This window comes from Podarcis erhardii (genome assembly GCF_964252035.2).
Source record: "Podarcis erhardii genome assembly, chromosome: 5".
Lineage (NCBI taxonomy): Eukaryota > Metazoa > Chordata > Lepidosauria > Squamata > Lacertidae > Podarcis > Podarcis erhardii.
In genome coordinates this window covers 85,614,441-85,629,472 of record NC_138509.1, presented here as the reverse complement: position 1 = coordinate 85,629,472, position 15,032 = coordinate 85,614,441, and the positions used below count along the sequence as shown (strand labels likewise).

Sequence of the window (15,032 nt, the reverse complement as noted above, 5' to 3'; positions counted from 1 at the left end):
GCTTGTAGTGGATAAAAAGACACGAAATCACCTGCCTCCGGGAGTAGTTGAGCTTGATAAATTCCTTCAACAGACAGGGGGGAAGCAAGGAGGTTGGGATGTATATGATCACCAAGAATTTTTGAAACTGTGGACAAAGCATAAAGGAAAACCATCGTACATTGATGAAGTCCTTGATCATCTTCCTGACAGAACAAGGGAGGATATTCTGTAGCATGAGAAATGGTATCAAGAATTTCTGATTTTAGAAGCACAAAAAAAGGAGGTGAGATAATGTTGCTAATTAGCGTTGGCCATTTTAACAACTTTGTGTCAAAAGCGATGAGACAGTTCACCCTCTTTTCTTCATCTCTAGCTCTGCTGCTATGGCTTTCTTTTCCTTTGCTGGTAAGCAGGACATGCTAAAGGTAAAGGGACCCCCGACCATTAGGTCCAGTCGTGGCCAAAAGGGTCTCGATCCCCGCTGCGCCATGGCTGAGCCGGTCCTGACGGTACTGGATCCCTTTATTTGCGGGAATAATAGACGCGTTAATCGAGGCCCAGACGGCATAGCGAGTAACGGTGATAGTTTTCAGACACGTGTATGAAACCAGCGAAGTCCCGTGTAACCCTCAGTCTCCGCCTTTCCTCCCGCGGCCACAAGCAGAACCTCACTCAGAAGCCCACAGAGACGAAGCTCAATATAGTTTGAGGGTGATGGGGAGTATTTACCTGGATGCTCCTGGTTACCGCCCCTAGTGCTACCGTTGCTAGGGCGGCCATTGTGACAAGCCCTCAAACAGGGCGGGGCTGCATTGTTGAATTATCACCGTTGCCTATGGACGACGTGAGGCCCATGACACGGAGAGCAAGCACACCCTGCGCGCGGTTAAAGGGGCGGGGCCAGCCAGCATGGGCACCAATCAGAGGCGACTTCAGAAAACTTGCCATCGTTTAAATAGGAAGCGCGTTGATGGGTTGGGGAGCATTGATGTGAGCATTCTACGTTTTCTTGTATAGACGCTTGTGGTGATCACACAGGGCCCCCGGACATTTCACGGTCTATTGACCCTGTGCCACCCCTGCGGTTGCTTTCTTCGCTGCCACCACCCCGCTTCTCACGGGGACACACGGAGTCCAGACAGTTGTTAACATAAATAATCAAGTTTATTTTTAAGCGCAGGAATAAGCGTATGGTTGCGGTTTCTTTTTCTCTTGTCAGTTTCTTAAATCTTAGTTCCTAACAACTTCAATCTGAATTATTCCCAAATATCTAACTCCCTAACAATTCCTCTCTCTCACAATACAACTTGACCAACCCACTGCCTATTCTACCCTCTTCCTTCTCCAACACCCAAGCCTCCACTCCCAACTGACAAACCTCAACTCCCAACTCCCAAACCTCAACTGACTTTTCAAAACCTCCCACTCTATCTTTTACTCCCCCCTTGCCTTCTCACTGGCCAATCACATCACACCCATTTTAACCCTTTCCTTGACCCATCCTGGGAGGCAAATGCCACATTCCTCCCCCCTTAAGAAAATTGACTCAGGAGGGATAACTTAACCTAGTTATTCTCCTGATCAATCAGCAGTACAACTTTATGGCAAATAAACATTTCCTAACCTGTCATTTCACCCTTCACATCACATATAACCTTTGTACATCAAATACTGTGTTCTGGTAAAATATACATATATACAAAAAGCTGTTACGAGTTAGGGATTCAGTTAACTTTCAACAGCAGGTCTTCTGGACAAGGCATCTGCGACGGTATTCAGGGTCCCTTTCACATTTTTAATCGTAAAATTAAAGTCTTGCAGTGATAGGGCCCACCTCATCAACTTACTGTTGGTCCTCATTGACCTCAGCCACAACAAGGGTGAATGGTCAGTACATAAAGTAAAAGTTTGGCCCCAGATGTACGGCTTCGGCTTCTGTAATGCCCATACGATGGCAAGGCATTCCTTCTCAATGGTCGAATAATGTCTTTTCCCTTGGTAGTAGTTTCTTGCTTATGAAGGTGATGGGATGCAGGTCGTCCTTCTCTCCCTGTTGGCACAGCACGGCCCTGATCCCGGCATTGGATGCATCGGTGAAGACGGTGAACTCGCGATCATAATCAGGAGCAACGAGGACTGGATTTGATGTCAAGGCGCTTTTTAAGGTGTCGGAACGCCTGCTGACATGCTGCTGTCCAGTTAATCTTATCTGGCTCCTTCCATGTTAGGTCAAATAAAGGCACTGCTATCTCGCTAAATTTTGGAATAAATTTGCGATAATAACCGGCTAGTCCTGGGAAAGCTCTGACTTTCTTCTTGGAGTTAGGGGTAGGCCAGTTTGAAATGGCTTCTACCTTTGTCTCTAAAGGTTTCATCACTCCTCTTCCGACCATGTGTCCCAAGTACTGAATAGTCAAGCCCCCTATTTGGCATTTGCTAGCTTTGATGGTTAACCCAGCATCCTTAAGTCGCTGTAAAACTAGTCTTAAATGTACTTTATGCTCCTCCCAGGTCGCACTGAATACTGCAATGTCATCCAAATAGGCTACTGTGCAGTTTCTTAATCCATTCAGGATTTTGTCCACCAATCGCTGAAAAGTTGCTGGCGCATTCTTTAAGCCAAAGGGCATTACTTTAAACTCAAACAACCCTAAAGGACTTCTGAACGCAGTTTTCTCCTGGTCCCTAGGGTCCATTTCTACTTGATAGTGCCCCTTTGTTAAGTCTAGGCAGGTGATGTAATGACATTGGCCTATAGCTTTGATCAGGTCATCTAAACGCGGCATTGGATATGTATCCGCTTTAGTGACATGGTTCCACTTCCTATAATCCAGGCAAAATCTAATAGATCCATCAGGTTTGTCTAATAACACTATGGTTGCTGCCCAGGGGCTTTCCGAAGGGGTTATAAGCCCTGCCTTCAGCATTGCCCTTACCTCATTGCTAACTTTCCCCATATACTCTCCAGTTATTCTGTAGGGGTTGATAGCAATAGGCTTAGCATCTCCCATGTTGATATGATGTACAACTCCCTTAGCTCTACCTGGAGTGTTACTGAAAATTTCCTTATAATCTTGTAGGATCTGCTTAACTTCCACCTGCTGAATAAGGGTTAATGTAGGAGCTATCTTCTTGTAGATTGCACAATTGCTCCCCTCTCCCTTCCCAGCATGTTATCTCGGCTTTGTCTGGATCTTCACATATGGCATACAGTGTTCAGCCTTCGGGTGTAAGATAAGGCTTTAACATGTTCACATGAACCACCTTATGCCCTGTACCTCGTCTTTGGCAAATATCACATGCCTGGCAATATAGCTTGATTTGTTTCCCCATGCCTGGCCAGTTAAAGTTCTGCATAACCCTTCGTTTAGTGCGTGTTATTCCCATGTGTGCACCAAAAATGCTATCATGGGCTTGTTGCAAAATCTTTTCTCTATAGGTATGAGGGATTACTAACTGCCTTCTCACTTCTTCACCTCCCCCGCATGGTGGGGCAAGGACTTCTCGATATAAAAGGCCCTTGCTCAAACAAAACTGTTCTGGGCACTCAGGAGTTAATGGCCTCTCCGACTCAGCTGCCTCAAAGTACATTTGTAACTCAGCATCTTCTTTTTGCATTTTGGCAAAACTTGGGGTTTCACTTTTAGTCAAAGGAAATAAAAAGGTGTCTTTTCTTTCCTCACATTGATCATTCCCTTGCTGTCCTTCAGCATTGTCTGCCTCTGCTACTGTATCCACCCCCTCAGGATTACTTGACTGTGGGCTCCCTTTTGCTCTAGTAACTATGAAAGTACTCAGCACACGTTCTAAAATGTCCCAACCAATGAGCACAGGGGCGGGAATTTCTTCCAAAAGGGCTACCTGCCACTTCCCTGCCCAGTTTTTGAACCTGACATCTATTTCCGCCACCTTTAGGATCTCTGCTTGTTTCGAAATTCCTTTTAATTTCATTACTTTTCCTGGAATTATGGCCTCATCCCTGATTATCTTCGGGTGGACTATGGTGACTTGGGATCCTGTGTCCTTTAACCCGAGATATCTTTTTCCATCTATCCAGCGTTCTTTAACAAGAGATTCTCTTGTTGAATTGCAGAACAGTGCAGAACTTGGGCCTCTACTACCTCAGCAGGCTCGGGCCTAGTTGGCATGTCTGTTTCCTTGACAACCTGGCTAGTTGGGCCCTGCTCCACAGACTGGATTCAATATGTCTGTTTCTGTGTGGTGCTATAACTAGATGTTTCTTTTCCAGGTTTACACTCAAAACTTTTATGACCTAGTTTTCCACATCTCCAGCATGAAATGTCTTTGAGTCCTACATAACTTGTTTTATTGGCTTTTCCCTCAGTAAACTCTGTGTGGGTGTGCGCCTTCTCATGTGGGCTTTTTGATGAGGGGCTGCTTCCCTTATCGGTTTCTGAGATAATCTTTCCTTTGGGTTGCTGAAATTTATTCTTGTTTGTTTCCCAATATCTCCCACCAAATTTTGGCCCATCAAATCCATGGTCTCTGATTTCATTTATTTTATCGGCTAAACCAGCTGCTTCCTCTATTGTCTTGGGGTTCCTTTCTTTTATCAGGTACTTCAATTGGCCATTTATGGTGTCATAAAATTGCTCCAATGCTATCACTTCTCTAATCTTGGGTACCGTGTCTGCATTCTCTTGCTCTAACCATCTTGTGAGGTACGGTAAGTTTTTATCTTTGCACCCATCTGCACATAGGTTTCCTCCCTCACCTTTGTCACACTTCTAAACTTTTTCCTCAACTGCTCTGACGTAATCCCAAAGCGTGTGTATATTAACTGCTTGTACACCTAAAAATTTCGGGATTGTTCCTCAGTCATTTGAGCGTATATTTCGGCTAGAGGACCGCTTATTCTAGCTCTCATGATCATCATTTTATCTTCCTCTCTCACTTGAAAATCGTGACAGGCTCTCTCGAAGGATACTAGAAATGCTTCTGGGCTATCCTTGTCCCTAAACTCAGGAAAGCGTTTTAAATCTATCTTCATTTGATTCTGCCCATCGGTGTTATTACTATTATTATGATTTTCTAAAACCGTTAATTCCAACCGTCTCATCTCTAACCGAAACCGCTGCTGTTCCCTTTCCTGCTCAGCCCTCAATTTTTCTTTTTCCAATTCTTGCTCAAGCCTAAATTGTTCAGTTTCTTGCTCAGCCCTCAATTTTTCTTTTTCTAATTCCTGCTCCAGCCTAAATTTTTCTTATTCAATTCTATTTTTTATCAAGCTCTAATTTCAGGTTATATTCTTGAACTAATTTCCACTTTTCAAAATCCTCTGAAAACTGTGGAACTTCTACTTCAGGTGGGGATTTTAGTCATCTCTTCTATTCTCGTTTCTTCCCCCTGGGGATTCCCATTCTCTTCTCCAGAGCTTTCATATGGGTTTTCTCTCACTGGGTGCTTGGTCTTCTTGGGTGGCATTATGGGTGAGTCCGTATTTTGCACTAATTAAACAAGAGACTTTTACTCTCAACACTGTTCCTCCCGACTTGGCTTTTCAAGACCCTGGTCCCCAAAGTATAGCTTTAGGTTTTTTCCCTCTAACCTTTCAAGCTCACTTCCTCTGACCCTGAGCCTAAGCCTCCGCCAGAACAGTCTTTTGAGATCTCTTGCTCTTACTGTTATCTCGGCCACACGGCAATCTGGGGTTTATCCTCAGTCACACCCTCGGGCCAGGTAATCTCTTCACCGATTTACCCTTCCCCTCTCCAGGTGTATTGCTTCCCCTCACAGGCTCTTAGACTTGTCGAATCCCGCTGCTGCCACCAATTTTGTGGCGGCAGGTTCGGTTGTTATCCCACCACTGCACCACCAATTTTGTGGTGATCACACAGGGCCCCCGGACATTTCACGGTCTATTGACCCTGTGCCACCCCTGCGGTTGCTTTCTTCGCTGCCACCACCCCGCTTCTCACGGGGACACACGGAGTCCAGACAGTTGTTAACATAAACAAATAATCAAGTTTATTTTTAAGCGCAGGAATAAGCGTATGGTTTCGGTTTATTTTTCTCTTGTCAGTTTCTTAAATCTTAGTTCCTAACAACTTCAATCTGAATTATTCCCAAATATCTATCTAACTCCCTAACAATTCTTCTCACTCTCTCACAATACAACTCAGCCAACCCACTGCCTATTCTACCCTCTTCCTTCTCCAACACCCAAGCCTCCACTCCCAACGGACAAACCTCAACTCCCAAACCTCAACTGACTTTTCAAAACCTCCCACTCTTTTACTCCCCCCTTGCCTTCTCACTGGCCAATCACATCACACCCATTTTAACCCTTTCCTTGACCCATCCTGGGAGGCAAACGCCACAGCGCTTGAGAGTTACTAGTCTTCCAAAATAAAGGCCTTTTAAACAGAAGAAAATCCGGAGGCTTTGCGTTGCTTTCGCTGAAGCCTGGCGAGCGAGAGGGGTCGGTGTGCACTGACCCCTCTCACTCTCCAGGCTTCAGGGATAGGCGCTTGAAGCCTCCGGAACGCAGCGGGAACTCGCGCTGCGCTCCGGAGGCTTCAGATTCCTTTTGCTGAAGCCAGGAGAGCAAGACTCTCCTGGCTTCAACAGAGAGGGAGAGTGCGCAGCGCCCCTTCAGCAAAGCGGGAGGAGAAATGGAAGGGGCTTCGTTTCTCCTGCGGCTTCGCTGAAGGGGTGCTGAGCAGAGAGGGGGAGATTTTTTCTCTCTTGTTCTCCCCCTCTAAAACAAGGTGCGTCCTATGGTTGGGTGCGTCCTATTACAGCGAAAAATACGGTACATTTTTATCTCTCTCCTGCCCCTTCTCTTCCCCTGATCTCTGTAGAACAGAGCTTTTTACTCAGTCTACAAGTTAAAAATGTTGCTATTTTGAATTTTTATTTCTTATATGTTCATATGCAACCAAATTGTAAGTCTATGCAAATGTATTTATATATTTTGAAATTTATAAAATCATTTTTTAAAAAAACACCAGAGCTGTTTCGTCAATTCTCAGTCCCCCTGTTGCCCCAAGTTGTAACTTGTTTCTCTGCACTTCTGATGTTTGTTCCTCTTTGTTTGTTAAAATGGCATTAGCTCTTGTGAATTGTGTGCTTAGACAGTTGTGCATGCATGTAAAATTGTGCTGTGTCTGATACTTGTTGGAATACTTCTTTCACAGTATATCAAGATCCTGCAGACCAGTACTAAAACTTAATTCCCTATGGGCTCATGTGATTTTTCCTAATGACTTTACTGCTTGTCAGCTATGATAAGCTACTGGTATAATGCATTATAAAGTTACATTGACATACTGGCAGCCAATTTATCAATATGAAAATTTGGAGAAAGACAGGCTTTATAAAAATTGCTAATTTTAGAATTAAGAACAATTAGGAATGGTCTGGTTTAAGTTAGGAAAGTGTTAATTTATTTAGAAGATACCAAACTTAATCTCTCAACACCTTTGACTTCTTGTATTTTTTTTAAAAAAAATGAAAAATCAAATACAACTAATTGCAAGGAGTATGCTCTTGAGTATGCTGTCATCTAGTGGTATACTGTAATATTAACACAAGTAAAGAGGTGGAAACCACTTTACTTAAAGAAAATGAGACCAAATATGTGTATATTTTCTTCTAAGTTTCTGTCACATGCTGGATTATATTAGTTTTCTGTTCTAGAGGGTGGCACTCAAACCAGTGAATTCAGATTACAAGAAGGGAATTTCAGCTAATGAAAGAATGCACTTGTTGACTGACTACTACTTCTTTGGCGATCACTCGAAGCCAAGTAAGATTGTCTTCCATGAACACAGTCTTAACATTGAATCCGTAAGTGACTGGAGACAGTGGAACAGGCAACCTCATTAGCTGGTTTTAATTCTAGGCTGGAAAGCATCCGAACAGAGATTCTGTTGTAGATTTTCTGCTTTTGCAGGTGATTAGTCCAAATGATGTTTGAGTTCAATTCCAACTCTGATGTTGTAGCTGTACATTTAAAAATGAACATCCTGATTATTCAAGCCCTGGAGGAGCCAGCTGGAGGACACACGGAAAAGTGGCTGCTGCTAGACGGGGCAGCTGAGCAGCCTAAACAAAGCCTCACTGCACCTCCAGTCTCTTTCAGCCATTTCCTACCCTCACTGAAGTCCTCTCTAGGCTCTGGAGAGGGTCTTCTTGTGAGCCACAAGGACCCTCCAGCTCTCTTTCTCCATTTCCTGGTTATATTTATTTCCCAGTGCCGTCAATCACACGTAAGTGAGGGGAGGGACACCTGCAATTCAATTATCCATTGTCTGTTTTTACAGGTGAGGTGTGAGGCACAGAGTCTGAGCAGTGATCTTGTTGACTTTTGCATGAGAAGAGTTATGTCATACCAAGGAAGATATAGTCTGTTTTGGCAATGATAAACATTTATCTCAATTGGAAAACCATACAGTGCTCTCTATATTTTTGATCCGCAACTTCCATCATCGTGTTTGACTGCTGGCTGGAGAAGATTTGGGTTATAGTCCAAAGCATTGAGACGGCACCAGGTTGAGGAAGCCTGGTCTAAAACATCTGAGTGCTGTCCAACCCAGTCCTGCATGTGTTCACTCAATCAACCCCTGTGGAGCTTACTCCCATGGAAGCAGGTACAGAATTGTGCTGCTGGTGTATAAATTTGTTTGGCAAAGCTGCTGATCTACTGTGCAAATTAATCATCAAAGAACTTAGGGCAAGGCCCTTGTGTTTCTAAGTAAATATCCACTATGCATAGTTTGCCTACTTTCATCTAAAAACCACAGCACTTTTATACTAGAATACCCCATGATTGGCATACCATGTGCAAGTATAATAGTTTAACAACTTAAGTGGATGCATTCTGCTCTGGCATTATTTCAGGATTGTATATCATTTGACATGGTGTCAGACAACAGCTGAGCAGAAGGGTCCAGGTTCAGTCTGGTATCTCCAGTTGGAGGGGGTGGAATTGGGTTGGAGAAGATCTTTGCCTGAGGCCCAGGACTTGCTTCCACTCTATAAATGATGTTGGGCTACATGGATTACTGTTTTGAGACAGTGTAAGATAGTACCATGTATTCATGAAACAACAGAGCAATAGCTATTAATGAAATGATGGAACACCACATTTTTAAAAACATGGGTGAAATCCAATAGTGCCAATATGCCAGTGAAATGGAATACTATTGACATAACTGATTTCTCACCACCTCCTGCAATCTCCTATACAGGGTGGCCCAAAAGTAGGTATACAGTTGAATCAATGAAATTCATCAGCAACAGATGAAAAGGGTACACAAAACTGACACACAACAAAGTGGCAGTTAAATTTCAGGCTCACTTTTGGAAAGAATACTGGAGTCAGATAAAATGATTATTTTTCTTTACTGATATCATAAATGATGACAGCGAACTTGAGTCAAGAACAAAGTGGATTCTAAAGCAGTATACTGTACTTACTTTTGGACCACCCTGTATGTGCCCGTAAAAATCAGCTTCAGAAGGATGGAAGCAGTTTTTGGTAGTGCACAGAGTGGAGGAGAGGAAGGGGAAGCAGCATCCTGCAAACAGAATCCCACTCATATGCCATTGGGTTGGAGCCAGAAGACTAGTTGGTCTTAGTTCCCCTTGAACCAATGGGACAAGTTATGATTTTATTTTGTTCCTGTTTATTTCAATGGTGACTAAGTTCAACTCTGTTTGTTTTGAATGAACTTTTTTTTCCCAACAGCAGGTGGCAACATACTTTCACTAGAAGTAGAAATAAAGTGTAGATCTCTTTTTTTTAATGAATATTTATTAGCATTTTCAGAAAAAACACACAAAAACAACAATTAAACAAAAAATAACAAAAATACAAAATTTAAAAGAAAAAACCCAGTTAAAAACACATATAATTCCAATTACTTATTTTCATTTAACTTATTTCTCAGACCTCCTCACACCTCCCCTTCTTGTATTCCAATTTAAGTTATTAATTCAGCAAATCCTTATTATAAAGTGTAGATCTCAAAGAACTCACAAGATTGAAGATACAGTACAGTATTTAAAACAGTTAAACATTTAAAATACAGTTTGATGATCATGATAGCATATTTCCCTCTAAACCTTTATGTAGTTGCTAATGCAAACTATGGAGAGCTCAGATTTTGGGGGGATTTTTTGCAGACTACAAATAATAAAATTTGTTATGTCTCCTGTTCCAAAACAAGTGAGATGAAAATACACTGTTATGAAATCCCATTTCTGCCCATTGAAATTAGGCGTCTATTTGAATGTATACATTCACAAGGTATTGTCTGAATGCACACAAAACACACACCCTGCTAAAGCTAAGCCATTCTGAGTCTGGCCAATGATGGTTAACCTCTTGGGAAGTGAATATCAAGATAACATGCTTAAGGAAGCACCTGCTAAATTGTTCTTAAAATCCATAGACTGCAGTGGGATTAAGAACTATGGTCACACGACTGCTCCATGTATGCACAGTTATTTCCAGCTGCCCACCTTGGATTGTATCATGCAATAGTAAGACCACCTTACTATATGTGTAGTAGTGCAGGATTGCTTCCTTGAGGAAGCAAGCATGATAGTTAATCAGAAGTTGTGTTTTACTTTTAAGAGAATTGCATATAACATATTCCTTGGATTAGAACAGCATATCCAGACCTTAATCTCTAGCACTGACCTTGGCAAAGTCAAATTAGTGTGATCCACTGCTGATCCAGTTTTCTGAGCTATGGATTCCATTTTGTGTGCCTGTACTTGTCCATTATCAACCAGTTATTTGGAATTTACAAATCTGTGTGCAAGACAGACTTTCCAAAGTGTAGGGTATGGCAGGCAGATGCATTGGCCAATCTGATGCTCTCCAGATGTTTGGAGCTACAACTCTCAAAGCTGAAGGGAGCTGTACTCCAGAACATCTGGAGGGCACCAGGTTGGTGAAAGCTGGCTTTTATAGTAAGAGTGCTTGTCTAAATACAGTGGTACCTCGGGTTAAGTACTAATTCGTTCCGGAGGTCCGTTCTTAACCTGAAACTGTTCTTAACCTGAAGCACCACTTTAGCTAATGGGGCCTCCTGCTGCCGCCGCGCCACCGGAGCACGATTTCTGTTCTCTTCCTGAAGCAAAGTTCTTAACCTGAAGCACTATTTCTGGGTTAGTGGAGTCTGTAACCTGAAGTGTATGTAATCTGAAGCATATGTAACCCAAGGTACCACTGTACTTCTGTTGTGCTTATATGAATGGCCTGACATATAAACAGCAGAGTAATTGAATCTGTTGCTGATTCCCACACCCCATCCCAGTTATTTACTTTATTTACTTCAGAAAAGTAGGTACTTTGAACAATGTCAGTGAGCAGATTTTGGCATAATTTTTTTTGCCACAGCTATAAAGATATTGATTGTACTGTGGAATGCATTATTTCATCATTGAAAAACACTGCTGGGTGGAGTTCATCTTCAGTGAAAAACTGGACAGCTGCAATATGTCTGCCTTAATAAAGTAGCTCTGGTAGGCGTGTATTGACATATAAACATTGCCTTTGGTTTTTTTGAGCTGTCAAATAACAGGTGTCTCATCCTGAAAGAACGATACGATGATCTGCTGCTGTTGTCTCAGAAAAGGTGTGGATATGTTGCACTGGGATATATAATTGAAAAATAGAGCATGCTAACCCCCTAACTAAAAATAAAAAGGGGGTAATAGGTTGGATCTAGACTTCATCATGCTTAAGTGTAGATAGAACTCATTGATCTCAGCGAGTCGTGAATTTAAGCATGGCTATGTCTGAGTCCAACCCAATGTATGCTTGTATTCAAGACCAAAGAGGTAACCACTCAAATATTATTCATATTTACCCGTAGTTTATTTACAAGATGCATGTTCTCTGCAGGAAGCAGCCAGAGTAATTTAGAAATTGTGAAGTAAATACTCTTGCCTTTTTTCACAATGTCTCTGTTGTGCTGCCTAGGAAGGTGTAGCTGTGGTTAAAGACAAGTATGTGTAAATATTATCCAAAATTATATTATATTACAATCTAGCAAATACTTCATACTATGCTTTTTATTATCAACTTTTAACAAGCAAGGCATTGCAAAAATGAAATTAAAGGAACAAACTGAAATCTCCTAATTTTGTTTCCCCCGACCCATAACCAATTCCCTTAGGTAAATGTCTTTATCTGCATGTTTACAAGAGAGTGTTCAAATAGTAAGACAAATTGTGCTGGATCTTTTCATGTGCTAATTGAGCACTTCTAAACCAAACATAAGAAAATTTATTTTTTCATTTTTTTCAATATATTTTTTCCCTGGCCGTTTGGTAGTGAGTGGTATACCTCTCTGATCCTGTTCCAAAAAATTATCTGGGATTACAGCAAGAATCTTAACAGATAAGTAGGGAGATCTTCGGTGCTGGGTTGAGTAGAAGTCGCCCCTCCTGTAATTACCTTGATTTTAGTATATTTTTCTTTGTGTTAAAATGGGCAATCTTTCAGTCTTTGACATGTCTGATCTTGATCCTGTTAACTAGAGATTGTATGTCATTATTTTGATGTGCCTGTTCTTGGTGCTGTCACAGTTCCTGAAGAGAATGATGCAACACAGCTGACAGGCAGAACAAAACACATTTTTCAGCAAAGACCGTCAAACGGTTCCTTCAAGGGCAGAAGCTTGTTGGCTTTCCATGCACAGAATTGTTAGTTAGAAGTTAAATAGAGCATTGTGTAAACACGGGCTGCTCTTTCATTACAGGTGACCAAGAATATATTTCGTTTCCATCTGTGTTGGCCTTGCATCAAGTCCAGGCTTAAGATAAGGCCTAAGATTAATTGATTGCTGTTCTAATAAACTCTTTGCTTATAAGTACAGTTTAAACACAGATGCCCTCCTTAAACATCCATCCTGTGTCATGGTATATTAGGGTGTGTGTAAAACATATTCAGCTGTGTGTGTGTAAAAAAAAAAAGTGTTTAACTCTTCACCAGACTGAGGTATTTATTTCCAAGGTGTAAGAGAACTAGAATTGTTCTGAAATTCAGAATGGGAAAGCTTTTATCATTGGTATCTGGAAACAAGGAAAGAAAATGGTTAGTCAATTATCCTTGAAATACCTTGTGGATTTATTTGGTGGTTTCTCTGATTACTTGTTCATTTGACAACTAACGCCTGGACATGTGAAAACTGACTAGAATGAACACCATTGTGTTTGAGGTACTATGGAAGTTCTGAGGATCAGCCCAATGCATTTTGCTCCTGATTAATGAACAGTGAGAACCACTGATTTAGTCGGGTTAAATAATAACCATATTCTAATTTTATGAAATGGAAAGATAAGGACCTCATGTTCTCAAACATTAAAGGGGAAAAGATTGCTGTATACGTTGCTGATTATTTTTTAAGTCTTGTAAATTCTAGTGTTGTACACTGTAGCATGTACTAACACTACTAGCAAGACCTGAGTTCCCTTCCAGATGACCTATCTATTGTATATCCATCCTGATTTCCTTGTACAAAGCTTATGTGCAGTTAGATTATATGAGGTCTTAAGAAGAAGGAAAAGAGGAGTTTGGATTTGATATCCCGCTTTATCACTACCCAAAGGAGTCTCAAAATGGCTAACATTCTCCTTTCCCTCCCTCTCCCACAATAAACAACTCTGTGAGGTGAGTGGGGCTGAGAGACTTCAAAGAAGTGTGACTAGCCCAAGGTCACCCAGCAGCTGTATGTGAAAGAGCGGAGACGCGAACCCGGTTCACCAGATTACGAGTCCACCACTCTTAACCACTACACCACACTGGCTCTTAACTGAGCATTTCTTCTAATTTTACAACACAGAGCAATGATTTTCTTATGGGAGCACTCCTAGTTCATAATCTGTTTCCAGATTTCCAAGTACTGTGCAGTATTTGATAGGAAAGGATGCACACTGAGAGCATTTCTTAAGACATACTTCAAGGACAAAATCAAAACACTTCAGTAAAGCCTAAACATTAATCAATGTAAGGATGTTCTTGTACGTCAAGTACTACATGGTATAGCTTGCCAATGACCTCAGCATGCTAGCCAACACTGAAACAACTAGAGTAATTACAGATTACATTAAGTATCAAGCAAATGCCAAGAGTCAACTACTAGACAGTTCTTTTATGCCTTATTAAAATAGATCCTTCCCAGAAGATTCAGACTAATAAAACTGAATTTTATATAGCAACCAGGGAAAGAATTATTTATTTATTTATTTATTTTTATGAAAACATTATCCCCTATTTCTCCTTGACTAACATTCCAGCTTGGCAGGCTTCTGTTGCATAGAATATATGCAATATATATCTTCACACACATCCCCACCCCACCCCCGCAAATTACAATGATAGATTTGAGCCCAAATCTTGCTGTAGTAAGACTATTCGAAAATAAAGGGGTTAAAGTTATTTGCAAGTAAGCTGTTCCATTGGTATCAATGACTACATAGGGGACAATACTGTAGTTTTATAAGATCCCAGTTGCTTTCAAAAATAAAAGCTTTTTGATTACCATTATAATTTTGATTACCGTGCACAATTGATGTGACCTTTCCTTTGCAGTACGGAATCAATTTTCTGTCCCAGTGGTAGCCCAGTGGGCTCTGGTTTGATCCAATGAATAGCCAGTTTGCCCATATTCAATCCTCCCCCCCTTTTAAAATCAATTCATGTTTATCAAATTGAAACCCCACTATTCCCCCAAGAAGACGACATGTCAGGCTTCCTCATTCTTCATGCTTAGCACCAACCCATGAGTTACGGTAAGCTGAAGATTCTAATGTCACCCAGTAGGGCTGGCCCTGCCATTAGACATTATGAGGCAAGCACCTCAGGTAGCAGGTGTTGTGTGTCAACACTGTCTTCCACTGTTGGAAGACAGCTATCCTGCTGCCATCAGGTACAGTGGAGGATGCTGTCCTGTCAAAGTCAACCCTTTTGACTTTGGCTGCTGTTCATGGAATGTGGAGGAGGTGGTTGCCATCCTGTCCTTTGCCTCAGGCAGGAAAAAATATCCTGGGCCAGCTCTGTCATCCAG

At 41.7% G+C, this 15,032-nt stretch overlaps 1 long non-coding RNA gene across 1 annotated transcript; it reads left to right on the top strand.

Annotated features, from left to right (window-relative positions):
• The first annotated feature begins 4,037 nt into the window (after positions 1-4,037).
• On the top strand, positions 4,038-7,444 carry LOC309342383. Its single transcript, XR_014156755.1, has 2 exons — positions 4,038-6,430; positions 6,470-7,444. It is a non-coding gene; the product is annotated as an uncharacterized lncRNA (long non-coding RNA).
• The last annotated feature ends 7,588 nt before the right edge of the window (positions 7,445-15,032 follow it).